This window comes from Balaenoptera physalus, assembly GCF_965194825.1.
Source record: "Balaenoptera physalus genome assembly, chromosome: 2".
Classification (NCBI taxonomy): domain Eukaryota; kingdom Metazoa; phylum Chordata; class Mammalia; order Artiodactyla; family Balaenopteridae; genus Balaenoptera; species Balaenoptera physalus.
In genome coordinates this window covers 32,396,580-32,415,077 of record NC_138883.1, presented here as the reverse complement: position 1 = coordinate 32,415,077, position 18,498 = coordinate 32,396,580, and the positions used below count along the sequence as shown (strand labels likewise).

Here is an 18,498-nt window from a genome sequence, read left to right as displayed (position 1 = left end):
AAATGGATGTCGAATTTTGTTGAAAACTTTTTCTGCATCTATTGAGATGATCATATGGTTTTTATCCTTCAATTTGTTAATATGGTATATCACACTGATTGATTTGCATATATTGAAGAATCCCTGCAATCCTGGGATAAACCCCACTTGATCATGGTGTATGATCCTTTTAATGTGCTGTTGGATTCTGTTTGCTAGTATTTTCCTGAGGATATTTGCATTGATGTTCATCAGTGATAATGGCCTGTAGTTTTCTTTTTTCCTGACATCTTTGTCTGGTTTTGGTATCAGGGTGATGGTGGCCTCATAGAATGAATTTTGGAGTGTTCCCCCCTCTGCTATATTTTGGAAGAGTTTGAGAAGGATAGGTGTTAGCTCTTCTCTAAATGTTTCATAGAATTCGCTTGTGAAGCCATCTGGTCCTGGGCTTTTGTTCGTTTAGAGATTTTAAATCATAGTTTCAATTTCAGTGCTTGTGGTTGGTCTGTTTATATTTTCTATTTCTTCCTGGTTCAGTCTCAGAAGGTTGTGCTTTTTTAAGAATTTGTCCATCTCCTCCAGGTTGTCCATTTTATTGGCATATAGTTGCTTGTAGTAATCTCTCATGATCCTTTGTATTTCTGCAGTGTCAGTTGTTACTTCTCCTTTTTCATTTCTAATTCTGTTGATCTGAGTCTTCTCTGTTTTTTTCTTGATGAGTCTGGCTAATGGTCTATCAATTTTGTTTGTCTTCTCAAAGAACCAACTTTTAGTTTTATTGATCTTTGCTATCATTTCCTGCATTTCTTTTCCATTTATTTCTGATATGATCGTTATGATTTCTTTCCTTCTGCTAATTTTGGGGTTTTTTTGTTCTTCTTTCTCTAATTGATTTAGGTGTAATGTTAGGTTGTTTATTTGAGATGTTTCTTGTTTCTTAAGGAAGGATTGTATTTCTATAAACTTCCCTCTTAGAACTGCTTGTGTTGCATCCCATAGGTTTTCGGTCATCGTGTTTTCATTGTCATTTGTTTCTAGGTATTTTTTGATTTCCTCTTTGATTTCTTCAGTGATCTCTTGGTTATTTAGTAGTGTATTGTTTAGCCTCCACGTGTTTGTATTTTTTACAGTTTTATTCCTGTAATTGATATCTAGTCTCATAGCGTTATAGTCGGAAAAGATACTTGATACGATTTCAATTTTCTTTACCAAGGCTTGATTTGTGACCCAGGATATGATATATCCTGAAGAATGTTCCATGAGCACTTGAGAAGAAAGTGTATTCTGTTGTTTTTGGATGGAATGTCCTATAAATATCAGTTAAGTCCATCTTGTTCAATGTATCATCTAAAGCTTGTATTTCCTTATTTATTTTCATTTTGGATGATCTGTCCATTGGTGAAAGTGGGGTGTTAAAGTTCCCTACTATGATTGTATTACTGTTGATTTCCCCTTTTATGGCTGTTAGCATTTGCCTTATGTATTGCAGTGCCCCTATGTTGGGGGCATAAATATTTACAATTGTTATATCTTCTTCTTGGATTGATCCCTTGATCATTATGTAGTGTCCTTCTCTGTCTCTTGTAATAGTGTTTGTTTTAAAGTCTATTTTGTCTGATATGAGAATTGCTACTCCAGCATTATTATGATTTCCATTTGCATGGAATATCTTTTTCCATCCCCTCACTTTCAGTCTGTATGTGGCCCAAGGTCTGAAGTGGGTCTCTTGTAGACAGCATATATATGGGTCTTGTTTTTGTATCCCTTCAGCCAGTCTATGTCTTTTGGCTGGAACATTTAATCCATTTACATTTAAGGTAGTTATCGATATGTATGTTCCCATTACCATTTTCTTTTTTTTTTTTTAACATCTTTATTGGAGTATAATTGCTTTACAATGGTGTGTTAGTTTCTGCTTTATAACAAATTGAATCATTTATACATATACATATATCCCCATATCTCTTCCCTCTTGCATCTCCCTCCCTCCAACCCTACATATCCCACACCTCTAGCTGGTCACAAAGCACCGAGCTGATCTCCCTGTGCTATGCGGTTGCTTCCAACTAGCTATCTATTTTATATTTGGTAGTGTATATATGTCCATGCCACTCTCTGACTTTGTCCCAGCTTACCCTTCCCATTCCCCGTGTCCTCAAGTCCATTCTCTAGTAGGTCTGCATCTTTATTCCCGTCTTGCCCCTAGGTTCTTCATGACCATTTTTTTTTTTGAGATTCCATACATATGTGTTAGCATACAGTACTTGTTTTTCTCTTTCTGACTTACTTCACTCTGTATGACAGACTCTAGATCCTTCCACCTCACTACAAATAAGTCTATTTTGTTTCTTTTTATGACTGGGAATATTCCATTGTATATATGTGCCACATGTTCTTTATCCATTCATCTGTCGAAGGACACTTAGGTTGCTTCCATGTCCTGGCTATTGTAAATAGAGCTGCAGTGAACATTGTGGTACATGACTCTTTTTGAATTATGGTTTTCTCAGGGTGTATGCCCAGTAGTGGGATTGCTGGGTCGTATGGTAGTTCTATTTTTAGTTTTTTAAGGAAGCTCCATACTGTTCTCCATAGTGGCTGTATCAATTTACATTGCCACCAACAGTGCAAGAGGGTTCCCTTTTCTCCATACCCTCTCTAGCATTTATTATTTGTAGATTTTTTGATGATGGCCATTCTGACTGGTGTGAGATGATATCTCATTGTAGGTTTGTTTGCATTTCTCTAATGATTAATGATGTTGAGCATTCTTTCATGTGTTTGTTGGCAATCTGTATATCTTCTTTGGAGAAATGTCTATTTAGGTCTTCTGCCCATTTTTGGATTGGGTTGTTTGTTCTTTTGATATTGAGCTGCATGAGCTGCTTGTAAATTTTGGAGATTAATCCTTTGTCCGTTGCTTCATTTGCACATATTTTCTCCCATTCTGAGGGTTGTCTTTTCGTCTTGTTTATGGTTTCCTTTGCTGTGCAAAAGCTTTTAAGTTTCATTAGGTCCCATTTGTTTATTTTTGTTTTTATTTCCATTTCTCTAGGAGGTGGGTCAAAAAGGATCTTGCTGTGATTTATGTCATAGAGTGTTCTGCCTATGTTTTCCTCTAAGAGTTTTATAGTGTCTGGCCTTACATTTAGGTCTTTCATCCATTTTGAGTTTATTTTTGTGTATGGTTTTAGGGAGTGTTCTAATTTCATTCTTTTACATGTAGCTGTCCAGTTTTCCCAGCACCACTTATTGAAGAGGCTGTCTTTTCTCCACTGTATATTCTTGCCTCCTTTTTCAAAGATAAGGTGACCATATGTGCCTGGGTTTATATCTGGGCTTTCTATCCTCTTCCATTGATCTATGTTTCTGTTTTTGTGCCAGTACCAAACTGTCTTGATTACTGTAGCTTTGTAGTATAATCTGAAGTCAGGGAGCATGATACCTCCAGCTCCGTTTTTCTTTCACAAGATTGCTTTAGCTATTCGGGGTCTTTTGTGTTTCCGTACAAATTGTGAATTTTTTTGTTCTAGTTCTGTGAAAAATGCCATTGGTAGTTTGATAGGGATTGCATTGAATCTGTAGATTGCTTTGGGTAGTAGAGTCATTTTCACAATGTTGATTCTTCCAATCCAAGAACATGGTATATCTCTCCATCTATTTGTATCATCTTTAATTTCTTTCATCAGTGTCTTATAATTTTCTGCATACAGGTCTTTTGTCTCCTTAGGTAGGTTTATTCCTAGGTATTTTATTCTTTTTGTTGCAGTGGTAAATGGGAGTGCTTTCTTAACTTCACTTTCAGATTTTTCATCATTAGTGTATAGGAATGCAAGAGATTTCTGTGCATTAATTTTGTATCCTGCTACTTTACCAAATTCATTGATTAGCTCTAGTAGTTTTCTGGTAACATCTTTAGGATTTTCTATGTATAGTATCATGTCATCTGCAAACAGTGAGAGCTTTACTTTTTCTTTTCCGATTTGTATTCCTTTTATTTCTTTTTCTTCTCTGATTGCTGTGGCTAAAACTTCCAAAACTATGTTGAATAATAGTAGTGAGAGTGGGCAACCTTGTCTTGTTCCTGATCTTAGTGAAATGGTTTCAATTTTTCATCATTGAGTACGATGTTGGCTGATATGGCCTTCATTATGTTGAGGTAAGTTCCCTCTATGCCTACTTTCTGGAAGGTTTTTATCATAAATGGATGTTGAATTTTGTTGAAAGCTTTCTCTGCATCTATTGAGATGATCATATGGTTTTTATCCTTTAGTTTGTTAATATGGTATATCACATTGACTGATTTGCATATACTGAAGAATCCCTGCATTCCTGGGATAAACCCCACTTGATCACAGTGTATGATCCTTTAATGTGCTGTTGGATTCTGTTTGCTAGTATTTTGTTGAGGATTTTTGCATCTGTGTTCATCAGTGATATTGGCCTGTAGTTTTCTTTCTTTGTGACACTTTGTCTGGTTTTGGTATCAGGGTGATGGTGGCCTCGTAGAATGAGTTGGGGAGTGTTCCTCCCTCTGCTATATTTTGGAAGAGTTTGAGAAGGGTTGGTATTAGCTCTTCTCTAAATGTTTGATAGAATTCGCTTGTGAAGCCACCTGGTCCCGGGCTTTTGTTTGTTGGAGGATTTTTAATCACAGTTTCAGTTTCAGTGCTTGTGATTGATCTGTTCATATTTTCTATTTCTTCCTGGTTCAGTCTTGGAAGGGTGTGCATTTCTAAGAATTTGTCCATTTCTTCCACGTTGTCCATTTTATTGGCATACAGTTGCTTGTCGTAATCTCTCATGATCCTTTGTATTTCTGCAGTGTCAGTTGTTACTTCTCCTTTTTCATTTCTAATTCTATTAATTTGAGTTTTCTCCCTTTTTTTCTTGATGAGTCTGGCTTATGGTTTATGAATTTTGTGTATCTTCTCAAAGAACCAGCTTTTAGTTTTATTGATCTTTGCTATCGTTTCCTTCCCTTCTTTTTCATTTATTTCTGATCTGATCGTTATGATTTCTTTCCTTCTGCTAACTTTGGGGTTTCTTTGCTCTTCTTTCTCTAATTGCTTTAGGTGTAAGGTTAGATTGTTTATTTGAAATGTTTCTTGTTTCTTAAGGTAGGAGTGTAATGCTATAAACTTCCCTCTTAGAACTGCTTGTTTTGCATCCCATAGGTTTTTGGTCATCGTGTTTTCATTGTTATTTGTTTCTAGGTATTTTTTGATTTCCTCTTTGATTTCTTCAGTGATCTCTTGGTTATTAATTAGTGTATTGTTTAGCCTCCATGTGTTTGTTTGTATTTTTTTACAGATTTTTTCCTGTAATTGATATCTAGTCTCATAGTGTTGTTGTCAGAAAGATACTTGATACGATTTCAATTTTCTTAAATTTACCAAGGCTTGATTTGTGACCCAGGATATGATCTATCCTGGAGAATGTTCCATGAGTACTTGAAAAGAAAGTGTATTCTGTTGTGTTTGGATGGAATGTCCTATAAATATCAATTAACTCTACCTCGTTTAGTGTATCATCTAAAGCTTGTGTTTCCTTATTTATTTTCATTTTGGATGATCTGTCCATTGGTGAAAGTGTGGTATTAAAGTCCCCTACTATGATTGTGTTACTGTCGATTTCCCCTTTTATAGCTGTTAGTATTTGCTTTATGTATTGAGGTGCTCCTATGTTGGGTGCATTAATATTTACAATTGTTATATCTTCTTCTTGGATTGACTCCTTGATCATTATGTAGTGTCCTTCTTTGTCTCTTGTAATAGTCTTTGTTTTAAAGTCTATTTTGCCTGATATGAGAATTGCTACTCCAGCATTATTTTGATTTCCATTTGCATGGAATATCCTTTTCCATCCCCTCACTTTCAGTTTGTATGTGTCCCGAGGTTTGAAATGGGTCTCTTGTAGACACCATACATATAGGTCTTGTTTTTGTATCCATTCAGCCAGTCTGTGTCTTTTGGTGGGAGCATTTAATCCATTTACATTTAAGGTAGTTATCGATATGTATGTTCTTATTACCATTTTCTTAATTGTTTTGGGTTTGTTATTGTAGGTCTTTTCCTTCTCTTGTGTTTCCTGCCTAGAGAAGTTCCTTCAGCATTTGTTGTAAAGCTGGTTTGGTGGTGCTGCATTCTCTTAGCTTCGCTTGTCTGTAAAGGTTTTAATTTCTCTGTCGAATCTGAATGAGATCCTCGCTGGGTAGAGTAATCTTGGTTGTTGGTTTTTCCCTTTCATCACTTTAAATATGTCCTGCCACTCCCTTCTGGCTTGTAGAGTTTCTGCTGAAAGATCAGTTGTTAACCTTATGGGGATTCCCTTGTATCTTATTTGTTGCTTTTCCCTTGCTGCTTTTAACATTTTTTCTTTGTATATAATTTTTGATAGTTTGATTAATATGTGTCTTGGCGTGTTTCTCCTTGGATTTATCCTGTATGGGACTCTCTGCGCTTCCTAGACTTGAGTGACCATTTCCTTTCCCATATTAGGGAAGTTTTCAACTATAATCTCTTCAAATATTTTCTCAGTCCCTTTCTCTTTCTCTTCTTCTTCTGGTACTGGTATAATTCGAATGTTGGTGTGTTTAATGTTGTCCCAGAAGTCTCTGAGACTGTCCTCAATTCTTTCCTTTTTTTTTTTTTTGCAGTTTAATATAATGTATTTTATTTTATAATAAAACTTTTTTTTTTTTAAACCACCATAAGCAAAGTTAAAAGACAAACTGGGTAAAACAATTTACATCTCGTATTATGAACAGAAAACTAACATCCACCAAACATAACAATTAGCTCCTAGAAACTGCTAAAATTATCAACAAGCCAGTAGGAAAATGAATTGACACAGGGTTCCTGGCCCTTCAACAAATTAAAAGACTCACCCTTGGAAAGATAATGGCAGGTTTTATAAACCTGAATGGTCTCTTGAAAGATTTCCCTTGAAAATCTAGGTCCGATCCTTTTTACTTTCTGGCTTAAAACCTGCCAAGTGCTGCCCATCTACTCGGGTGTGTGTGTGTTTTATCGATGAGGAATCATTCTGTCCTGATCTGTTAGCTGTGTATGGTTTTTTCCTCCATCAAAATCACTTTTAAGGATATAGTGAAACTGAAGCACCTACTTCTTGTCCTTCCCTGCCACTAGCTGTGCAATATTTCATCCTTTAATGAAAAATCACAGCTGATTTATGCATCAGGTTGTTACAGTTGTTCAGTGATATGAACTAATCTAACAGGTTTGTGCCTCCCCGACATGAATATGTCCTGAGACAACACAAGTCTAGAAGTGGTTTCATAGTAGTGACTTTCAACATTACTCACTTTGCCTCTTCAAACTTCCCCATCTAATAAAGTTGGAAACATGCAGACCAGAGAAGTATCAAGGAGGGAGAAACAGCTGGGGTGCGGGGCAATCTGTGAAGGGAGAAGGCCTGAGATAATGCAGCCACGTCAAAGAACAGCTGTGCTCACTGCCTTGCTTCTGTGGTGGCAGGTCAGGGAGCGCCGGGCTCCACTGCTTGAGTTTCTCCTGCAGCCCCTGGAGCTGACTTCGACCCCAGTCAATGCGGATCTGAAGGCTGGCCATGTCTGCAGCCAGCTGCATACCCTCCCAGAAGCTGGCTCGAGCTTGCCGTAAACTGTGAAGAACCAGGATTCCAAACCAGTTCAGAGGGTCCTGGGGAGGTGCAGAGGGGTCTGGCTCTGGGGTCCTCGTGAGGCCCTTGTGCCTGCACAGAACTGCCTTGCGGGGTCCCACCTCCTCTGGAGTCTGGGTGCCGGCTCTCACCATCCAGAACTTCTGGAGTCCATCCTGGGCCTCGCTGGTGCAGACGCCGACCTGGGGCTCCATGTGGGAGGCATACTGCAGAGGCCCTACCGACTTGGCACCCATGGCATAGCAAGCTTTGGAGAGTGAGAGCCAGCCCTCCACCCGGGCGTTCAGTGCCACCCTCTTTGCCTCCAGTTCCTCCAGGTCCCTGAGCAGCTGCAGGAGAAGCGAGTCCAGCTCGGCTCGCAGATCCCGCACCGCCATGGGCTCCACACACATTCCTCTTTTCACTCTTTTTTTTTATTCTGCTCTGTGGTAGTTATTTCCACTATTTTATCTTCCAGGTCACTTATCTGGTCTTCTGCCTCAGTGATTCTGCTATTAATTCCTTCTAGAGAATTTTTAATTTCATCTATTGTGTTGTTCATCATTTTTTGTTTTCTCTTTAGTTCTTCTAGGTCCTTATTAAACGTTTCTTGTTTTTTCTCCATTCTATTTCCAAGATTTTGGATCATCTTTACTATCATTACTCTGAATTCTTTTTCAGGTAGACTGCCTATTTCCCCCTCATTTGTTTGGTCTGATGGGTTTTTACCTTGCTCCTTCATCTGCTGTGTGTTTCTCTGTCTTCTCATTTTGCTTATCTTACTGTGTTTGGGGTCTCCTTTTCACAGGCTGCAGGTTCGTAGTTCCCGTAGTTTTTGGTGTCTGCCCCCAGTGGGTAAGGTTGGTTCAGTGGGTTTTGTAGGCTTCCTGGTGGAGGGGACTGGTGTCTGTGTTCTGGTGGATGAGGCTGGATTTTGTCTTTCTGGTGGGCAGGACCGAGTCCGGTGGTGTGTTTTGGGGTGTCTGTGAACTTACTATGATCTTAGGCAGCCTCTCTGCTAATGGGTGGGTTTGTTTTCCTGTCTTGCTAGTTGTTTGGCATAGGGTGTCCAGCACTGTAGCTTACTGGTCACTGAGTGGAGCTGGGTCTTAGCGTTGAGATGGAGATCTCTGGGAGAGCTTTTGCCATTTGATATTATATGGGGCTGGGAGGTCTCTGGGACCAATGTCCTGATCTCGGCTCTCCCACCTCAGAGGCTCAGGGCTGACACCCGGCCGGAGCACCAAGACCCTGTCAGCCACACAGCTCAGAAGAAAAGGGAGAAAAAAAGAAAGAAAGAAAGAAAGAAAGAAAGAAAGAATAAAATAAAATAAAATAAAATAAAGTTATTAAAATAAAAAATAAAAAAATTATTATTAAAAATAAAAGAATTAAAAAGTAATAGAAAAAAAGAAAAAACAAAATAAAAGAAAGAAGAAAACAACCAAACCAAAAAACCAATCCACCAATAATAACAAGCGCTAAAAACTATACTGAAAGAAAAAGAAGTGGCCGCTTCTTGGTGGCGGCAGCAGCAGCCTTAGCGTTTCATGCCCGTCTCTGGCATCCGCACCAATAGCCGTGGCTCGCACCTGTCTCTGGAGCTTTTAGGCGGTGCTCTGAATCCCCTCTCCTCACGCACTGCAAAACAAGGGTCTCTTGCCTCTTAGACAGGTCCAGACTTTTTCCCGGACTCCCTCCCGGCTAGCTGTGGCACACTAGCCCCCTTCAGGCTGTGTTCACGCAGCCAACCCCAGTCCTCTCCCTGGGATCTGACCGAAGCCTGAGCCTCAGCTCCCAGCCCCCGCCCGCCCCGGCAGGGGAGCAGACAAGCCTCTCGGGCTGGTGAGTGCTGGTCGGCACCGATCCTCTGTGCAGGAATCTCTCTGCTTTGCCTTCCCCACCCCTGTGGCTGCGCTCTCCTCCATGGCTCCGCAGCTCCCCATCTCTGCCACCCACAGTCTCCGCCCACGAAGGGGCTTCCTGGTGTGTGGAAACCTTTCCTCCTTCACGGCTCCCTCCCACTGGTGCAGGTCCCGTCCCTATTCTTTTGTCTCTGTTTTTTCTTTTTTCTTTTGCCCTACCCAGGTACGTGGGGAGTTTCTTGCCTTTTGGGAAGTCTGAGGTCTTCTGCCAGCGTTCAGTAGGTGTTCTGCAGGAGTTGTTCCACATGTAGATGTATTTTTGATGTATTTGTGAGGAGGAAGGTGATCTTCACATCTTACTCCTCCACCATCTTGAAGGTCCCCCCATTGGATATTTTTAAAATGTAAAAACGTATTTGATATCTTCCCCCTGAAATGGAAATAGAAGTGAACGAACAAGAGGTGTCATATTTGCTGTTTACAAAACCTGGGCCATTCTAGGCACCAAATCAGAGGGCAGAAGTCAAGAAAATGAAGTTCTTTGTGTCCCTGAAACCCTAACACTAAGATTTTTAAAAATACCTTTATGTGTGTGTTGGAGGGGATGGTGTTCGCACTTTTTGGAAAATACAAAAAAATGTTTTTCCTCATGTATTTGGAAAAATGGTCCTAACACTGACAATTAGGTACCAGTTCATAAATTTCCACCTTACTCTTAACCAGTGAAAGTTCAACTTAGGGCACAGTTGTAGAATCACAGAACTTTTGGGTCAAAGGGGACCTCAGATGTATCTGGTTCATCTCCTTCATCTCCCTGCCCCACCACATCCAGGGACAATCTCTCACCAAGCAGTCATCTATCTTCTGCTTGATTGCCACCAAAGACAGGAAACTTATTACCACCAATGACGACATAATGCATTTTGGGACAATTTAGTTGGAAATTCCTTCCCTACATTGACTTGAAAGTTGTAATTTCCAACAGATGACCCCCATTCTAGCTAAGGAACTTACAGAATCCACAGAAATCACACTTTCCACAGAAAGATCTGAAGACAGACACCATTATGTCCTTGTGAAATCCTGTCTTATAGCCAACAAATATTTCTTTTCACCCTGGCAAAGATCTTTAGTTCTATCGCTCATTCCCGTATCACAGGGTTTTATGTCTCTCTTTCCTCCTGGCCTCTTTCCTCTTAATTCAGTTTGCTAAGGTGCCCCTTATAGAGTGTCCTTCCCCAAACTGGACACAGTATTTCAGATGTGGTCATAAACAGCTTGGGGAAGAATGGGATTATCTCTTGTTCTAAACACACTACTGCTTGACTAATATCACGTTGGCAGCCACATTACACCATCGACTCATAAAAAACATAGTCAACAAGGACTCCCACATTTAAGAGGATTTGAAATTGAGGGATTATCTTCCTTCCTTGCATCTTCTCCATTAAAATCTGGAGGACGAGGCAAATACTCTAAAAGGAAAATCCCTCATTCCCCAGCAGACAGTCCTCCCTAGACTTGGCATAGAGCAGGAGACAGTGTCTACAGCCAGCAAGAATAGCAGTGCTTTGAAGCTACAACCTACATCCTCTCTGTAAAACGGAAGGGGAAAGGGATGAAATCTGCTTGTGCTGAGTACATACTCTACACCTGACACTATTTTAGATGCTTTATGTATCTTGTCTCATTTTGTCTTCTCAGTAACCTTCAAGGTAGGCACCATTAGCCTTATTTCATAAATAGGCTCAGAGAGGTTAAGTGACTTTGCCAAATTTACACAGAGATGGTATTTAAACCCAGCTCATTTTGACTCCAAAGCCATGTTTTTTTCTTCTGCATCCTGTTGCTTCTCAGCCAAACCTGACTAAAGATGAGGGGGACGTTTGTGGGATAACCTCTTCTAAACAGAGGGAGAAACAGCTCATGCTAGCCAGACCAAAAGGATTACACCATCCCTCCTGTCTCCCCTGCTCGTCTCACTGCAATCAAACTTTCTTCCATGTGTGAAATCACCCAGAAGATTTAATGCCACGAATCACTAGAGCCATGAATTAAAAGACCACATGTCATCAGAACAACTGGAACAGAAAAACTTTGGAGAGAAGTATTATCCCAAGGCCCCTTGCTCCCAAATTCCCACCTAGAAAAGTATTTGTTTCTTGAGTAGTTCATGATAAATGCCAGAAAGGATGGAGCGACGAAGTGTCTTTTAAAACACTGGTTCTTGGACTGTGGTCCCTGAACCAGCAGCAGCATCACTTGGGGACTTCTTAGAAATGCATGTTATCCAGATGACCCCAGAACTAATGAATCCAGAAATTCTGTAGGTGGGACCCAGGAATCTGTTTTCATAAGCCCTCCAGGTAAATCTTACTGTGAACGCAATAAACAATGTTCTCCTGCAGCTTCTGATGGAGAGAGAGGTTCTAGGGGGATGAGTGGCAACCTCAGATGGCCCGGGGACTCAGTCATCCAGCCAGGGTACATGGCACCCGTGGAAAAACAATTTCTTAGAGGTCCTATAGAGTATGCAGACAAAAGGAAAATGTGCCTGCTAAAAATACTGCCCTGAAACAAAGTTATTGGGTGGATCTACTGCAAGATGCTTAACTATCACTGTGCATTAACTTAATCTGAAAAACCTACTAACCGATTTGGAGCAACTGGAAGATTATAAAGAAAAAAAAAAAAAAGGTCTCATACTCCCACTGCCAAGGAGAGTTAGAGAAATAGCCACATGCCTTCTGCTTTTAGTTCAACTTTTTCCCGCTAGGAAATGTTCCTGTACATGATAGTAGTCATTTCATTACAAGTTTGATAGTTGCTAGAAGAATGCTGAATCAAGCCTGTCCCTTTGCATATGGTTCACATTTTTCTATTTTACAAAAGAAGTGCAAAGAAAAGGGGTGGGAATGGGGTGATATAGGCACAGGGTAGAGGTGCCTTGGAGGGGATCCCAGTTGTCAATGAAGGTCTAAGGCAATTCAGGATGGATTTCTTCTTTTTTTTTTTTTTAATTAATTTATTTTTGGCTGTGTTGGGTCTTCGTTTCTGTGCGAGGGCTTTCTCTAGTTGCAGCGAGCGGGGGCCACTCTTCATTGCAGTGCGCGGGCCTCTCACTGTCGCGGCTTCTCTTGTTGCGGAGCACAAGCTCCAGACGTGCAGGCTCAGTAGTTGTGGCTCATGGGCCTAGTTGCTCTGTGGCATGTGGAATCTTCCCAGACCAGGGCTCGAACCCGTGTCCCCTGCATTGGTAGGCAGATTCCCAGCCACTGTGCCACCAGGGAAGCCCCAGGATGGATTTCTTAATAGATAGAGCATGAGAAAGCATTATAGAAAAGGAGGTGGGGATTTGCCAGAAGAAAATTGTTTCAAAAAAGAGTAAACTAAATGAAAGCCTGATACCTGGATAGTGAGAAAGTATGACTGGGAAAAGCAGAGAAATATAGCAAGGTCCTGCACTTCATTATACTGCTTTTTGTTTTCTTTTTCTTTCTTTCTTTTTTGAAAAAAATCATGTTTCAGAAAACACTAGTACTACCATGTAATGCTCCCTGTGTTACCAAACCAAACTTGGGTCCAGTTGCCCTCACCCATGTGCAGCAAAGCCAATCCACTGACACCAGGTTATGGTGAAGGAAAGTAGAGCATTTATTGCAGGGTGCCAAGCAAAGAGAACGGGCAGCTCACGCTCAAAAGATCTGAACTTCCTGACAGCTTTCAGGGAAGGGTTTTTAAAGGCAACATTTGGGGTGAGGCTTGCAGCTCATGGAATTTCTTCTGATTGGTTGGTGGTGAGGTAACAGGGTGATGTTTCAGGATCTTAATCAGCAACCTTCTGGTTCCAACCAGTCTGGGGTCCACATGCTTCTATTCAGCTTGTAGTCACCATCCTCCACCTGGGTGGAGGGGTCTTAGTTTCTGCAGAACAACTCAAAGATTTGTGTCAGATTGTTATGTATATCCCTTGAGGAGGAACTAGGACTCTGTTTTACAATCATTGAAGTATCGTTTAAGCTATCATTACTTTTCTTGCTTGACTACTTTTCCTTTGTTTCTGTACTCTCTCACTCCCCTAATTAGTAACTGCTTGAGTCTGCTCTTTGGAACTCAGGGAAGGCCTAGGAGACTAAAGCCTTTAGTTTAGTGTAGTTTTCTACAAATAAGAAATGGGGCTTTGGTACCTGGAAGGGCCCCACAGGGTCCTGCTTGGTTTCCCCCTTTTCTTTGATACTCCTCAATCCTGAGGGGAACAAGGGTGGGACAAGAAAGGGAATAACGCTTTAGATAGAGAGGTTAAAAATAATAAACTCAGTGTTGGAGGGATTCGGTTTCACCCACACAAAGTTAAGGGAGGGTCCCACAGTTAATTGAGTTTATGAATTGCTGCAAATGATATCTTCCTCTTAGAGCTGAATCATGAACTGATTTAAGGCTCTGAGAAGTTCTGCAGTCAAGAAATCTTTTAATTTTATTTGACCCAATATTCCAAAGTTATTTGGCTAGAGAACCCTTTCATCTCCAATAATTCCTAGTCACACCCAATAGGACACCAACTGCATTCATCACTGTATCAAAGTGACAGACGTAAAGGTGGAGGAAGAGCAGCTTCACATTCCAGGAGAAGGGAAGGAAGTGGGCACACACAAGGGAGACTGTTCTCCTAGGGAAGCTGGTAGGAAAAACAGCAAAAGTCCAACAACAAAGAAGCTACTTTAGGATGCAAGGTCTGACCCCTGTCCGAGAAGCCCCCCAAGAACAGCCAGAAGAAAGCAGGCTGGCCAGGGGGCACAGCAGAGGCCCCCATGCTATCATCTGAACTACTCCAGATACGGCCTCTCACTCAAACTGGAGCAAAAGACTCTTGAGTTGAATATTTATCTTACCTCCTCTCCCTCTCCCCCAAAAGAGTTCCATCTGCCAGAGAATTACAGGGCACAAAGACAGTTCCCTCAGACACCAGCACTGGGACCCAGGCCTTTCTTCATCTCCCTTCCAGGTCTGGGGGGACTTCTGTCTGCCAGGACTAGGTCCTGGCCATCACGCTACCTCTCTTGTCTCTGAGTCTCAGTTTCCTCATTTGTAAAGCGTTTGGATGAGACTGGTGATCCCTAAGGCTTTTTCCAGCTCTGTCAATTCTGAAATTTTATGAGAGCTTGGAGATCGGTATCTGAATTCCTGTGCTGTTACGAACTAGCTGTAACATTTGAACAAATAACCTCTGCTCCCTGTACCTCTCCCAGGAAAGATTTGCACACTGGGTGACCTTGAGACCCAAAAGAGATAATGTGTCTGTCGTGGTGGTGATTGAAAAGTCATTGTAAATGTAGAAGGTGTTGTTTTCCATTTGGGGCGTGGCACCTGAGTGATCCTTGTCTCTCTACATGGTCCATTGTCTCCCTTGCTTTTCTCCTGCTTTCCTCCATTGGCTTTCCTCCAAAGCCCCATTGGCTTTGCCCTGTGAGCTGGTGTTTGCTCTGTTCTTCTCTGCTCATCAGTCACTCAACTGCACTCACTGGGAGTGCTAGCCTCGCACGTTCTTCCAGGTGTCCACAAGCTGACCTAATGTAACAGGCTTAAAATAATTTCAGATTTGCCTTAATTTGGACAGAAAGGTTGACCTGAAGTACACCACTGGGCTGTTTTTGCAAAGGGCTTCTTGCCAAAAATATTTAAGTATATGAGTCAGAGATGAAATTTACCTACCTAAGAATACACTGTTTTTAAAGCACCTTTAGGAGTACCAGATATATATCCACAGCGTAGTTACAGTATAACCAGAGAGTAATCTCACTTAGGTTGATGTAAAAACACTTTTTGTCTCTTAAGGAAGACCCATCAATTTACCTTTTAGCCTTCCCAGAATATTCCAGAGTGGGGTAGGAACAAACGCCACGGTTTGTATCTGTACCTTTGTGGCTAGAACAACACTGAGATTTGAAAACTGCACTAGATGCTAGACACTAGAAATAGTCAATTGTCTTGTCAGTTCCCCTTGGCCCATGCTTTTCACATAGATTAAGTCTGAAAGTTGATTAATTTGAGGCTGGTGTGTGGGCTGTGGGGCAGAGATAGAGCAAAGGGGATTACTTACTAATTTAAAAGAATAAATACATTTGCAAGGGAGAATGTGGAACTAGGTAGGATTTACCTCTTGATCATGTATATATAAACCATCGATTCCATAGAATTTACATCCTGATTGCTTTTCTGCAAGAAACCTGACTTCTCTCATCTGACAGTAACAGAACTATTTCTATATGAAAAACAAGCTCTCCCTTCCTTTACTCAAACTTGTTCACACTTTTTGCTGATTTCAGATCGCCCCTTCCCTTGGGGCTGGTCAGAATAGAATGTTCTTTAGTTTCTACCAGAGAATTTGTCTGTGCTTTTCTTGAGTGTACAGAGAGTTGGCTAAAAAATAACATAATGATAATAAAAATAAATAGCTAAGTTTAACTGGGCACTTACCATGTGAACTGAGTGCTATATTTACATTATCTAGTTTAATCCTCCCAGCAACTGAGTGAGGTAGGTATTATTATCTCCCCCTTTTTAAATAGTCATGGACAGTCTGAAGCTTGGTTGGACTGTGAACCTTTCCAAGGCTGCAGAGGACTGGAAAGTTCAGTGGTTAAGTTAAAATGAAGTGGCAGAGCTGGTTAGTTAAGGAAGGTGGGCTGCAGTCTGACTCCGTGACCATTGCTTTCCGTCTCCGTGTAACTTCTTTTTCTTCAAGAAGACATCTTGGAAACTCCCCAAGACAACTTACAAACAACCTCTCAATTGAGAGCCATGGGTCCATTCACTCAGGGCTCCTTCAGCAAAGGGAAGTGACCTTGCTGGGCACTCCCAGCACTTCCTGCAGGCAGAGACCCTGCCTGGGTCCTCTGGGTCTTCTTTTGTTCACTGTTGTTCCTTCTCCTGCAGCACACCTGGGGCAGGTGTGCCCATAAGGGTGGATTCCAAGCCTCAGAGGAACATGGCAACAATTCCTCATTCAATTCCAGTTATAAAACGCTAAAGGACTTGGAAGCAGCTTTCAGCCTGAGGAGTCTGTCATCTGGAGTCTGCTCCTTGGGGCCTGGTCTGAGCAAAATGCCGAGGGCCCTGGGGAGAAGGGGCCCGTGTGCGGGCCCGTGCGCCTGGCCGGGGGCTGGGAGGCAGTGTCCCCGAGCCCACACGGATACAGTGGGTGCTCTCAGTGAGCATGTGGCCCTTGGGACCTTCCGAGCTGCGAGGTCAGATTAAATCCCCCCAAACAAAGCTTGGGGCTCAGTCTCTTCCTCAGGCATGCGCTTCTGTCCCCAGCAGCCTTGGCTGGGACTCTGCAGGCCCAGGAGGAGGGGCGCTCCGTGCGGCCTCGGAGCTGGACTTGGGTGGGGTACCATCCTCACGGAAAGGGAGGCTGGCCTTGGCCGTGGGAGCCAAGGGGCCCGGGGGTCAGTCGGCGTGGCCACCTGCCCCCAGGGACAGGCTTCCCCAGAGGTGATTATTGGCCAAGGAGGAAGAAGCAGCCAGCCAGGCCCCATTAAAATGCTGCCCCTGGCAAGGAGTCATCCCTCGGAGCCATCCCCTGTGGGCCGGACAGAATCTGAAGGGGCGAACTCCAAGTTTCCAGCAGTATTTCCCACCTGAACCTCTGGGGGTTCCCAGGGGAGCTCTGGCCCGCTAGGAGGCCGGCTTGCCGGGTGTTTCTGACACAGCTGAGAGCAATCATTGCCGCAGCCATCCTGTATCCGGCCACCGGCCCGTGCCAGGCACTGGGCTCACACTGTTTTCATTGTCACAGCCCTTCAGGTTTGGCGCTGTCATCCCCATTTTATAGATGGGGCTCAGAGAGCTAAGTAACATGCCAGTTCGTCACTGGCCGGACCAGGATTCAAACCCAGGTGTGTCTGGGTTTCTTTCCCTTCCACCCTCAGGCTTCCTCAGAAGGTAGCACTAACCTGCCTTAGGACATTGATCTTGGGTGAGCATCTGGGGTAGGAACCATGGCCATGGGGTTTATGGACTGTCTCCACGAGAGGAAGCAGGAGTGAAACATGGTCCTGGGGTAAAGGCATTGACTACAGTTTCCCTGCATGGACAGTAGAGGTAAATAAAAATGCTCATTTTTTACTGGTAGGAACAAGATGCCCTACATCTTGTTCTTATCCTGATTTCTATGGGTAGGTCTCAATGAAGCAACTAGTTTTGGGGAAAACTGTGATGTTTGGTACCCATACAAGAGCAGAAGCCTCTTCTGTAGCTTTTCTGTCTCGCTGATAACTTCTGGATTTTACCCAGGCTGTCAAATCTCTCCTTTACCCCTGTACCCCTTGTATCCCTCACCACTTGATTTGTAGGCTGTTATTGTCTATCCTCGATTCTAATGTGTCCTTGATCCCAAGAGGCACCTTTTCCACACAATTTAATGTCTGTACAATTGGCACACATCTTGTAATTGAGGTCTACATTTAATGTGGCGGGGCTGTTTAAATTGTTGTTATATTTTTAGAATGGGTGGAGACCAAGAATTTAGGAAATATGATAATTCATGCATTTATTCAACTCATCAAGTGCCTACAATAAACGTCAGGCATTGTGCTAGATGCTTGGAATATAGAAAGAGCCAATATTCAGTCCCTTGCCTTAGGGAGGTCACAGTCTAATGGGGGAGATGATAGACTAGACAGATCAACAGTTAAGCTCATTGTAATGAGGGCTCTGAATTTGGGGAACCAGGGTGTGTGGAGGGTCGGAGGAAGGAGGGAGAGGAGGTGGGGAGGCTGGGACCACTTTAAGGAGAAGGTGTATCATGAGTGGGGTGGGAAGACAGAGGGTTTGGGAGTGGGCTGGGATGGGTTGGGGAATGGTATTCTGGGCAGATTGACTAGTTGGAACAAACAAAAGTTCAGAATCATGAGACACTAGGATGTGTTTGTGAGGCTCAAAGGCTCAAAGGCTCATTCCAGCTTGTGGCTGGAATGGGGGGTGTGGAGACCTGGGATTAGAATGAGGCTGTGGG

At 42.4% G+C, this 18,498-nt stretch overlaps 1 protein-coding gene and 1 pseudogene across 4 annotated transcripts in view; one reads left to right on the top strand and one right to left on the bottom strand.

The window, feature by feature from the left end:
- The window catches only part of SMOC1 (SPARC related modular calcium binding 1), a 153,684-nt gene that overhangs the window by 78,581 nt on the left and 56,605 nt on the right, over positions 1–18,498 (top strand). The window lies entirely within an intron of this gene.
- Positions 5,334–18,456, bottom strand: LOC309654795 (coiled-coil domain-containing protein 115 pseudogene; annotated as a pseudogene). Its single transcript has one exon. The product of its transcript is annotated as a coiled-coil domain-containing protein 115 pseudogene (transcript).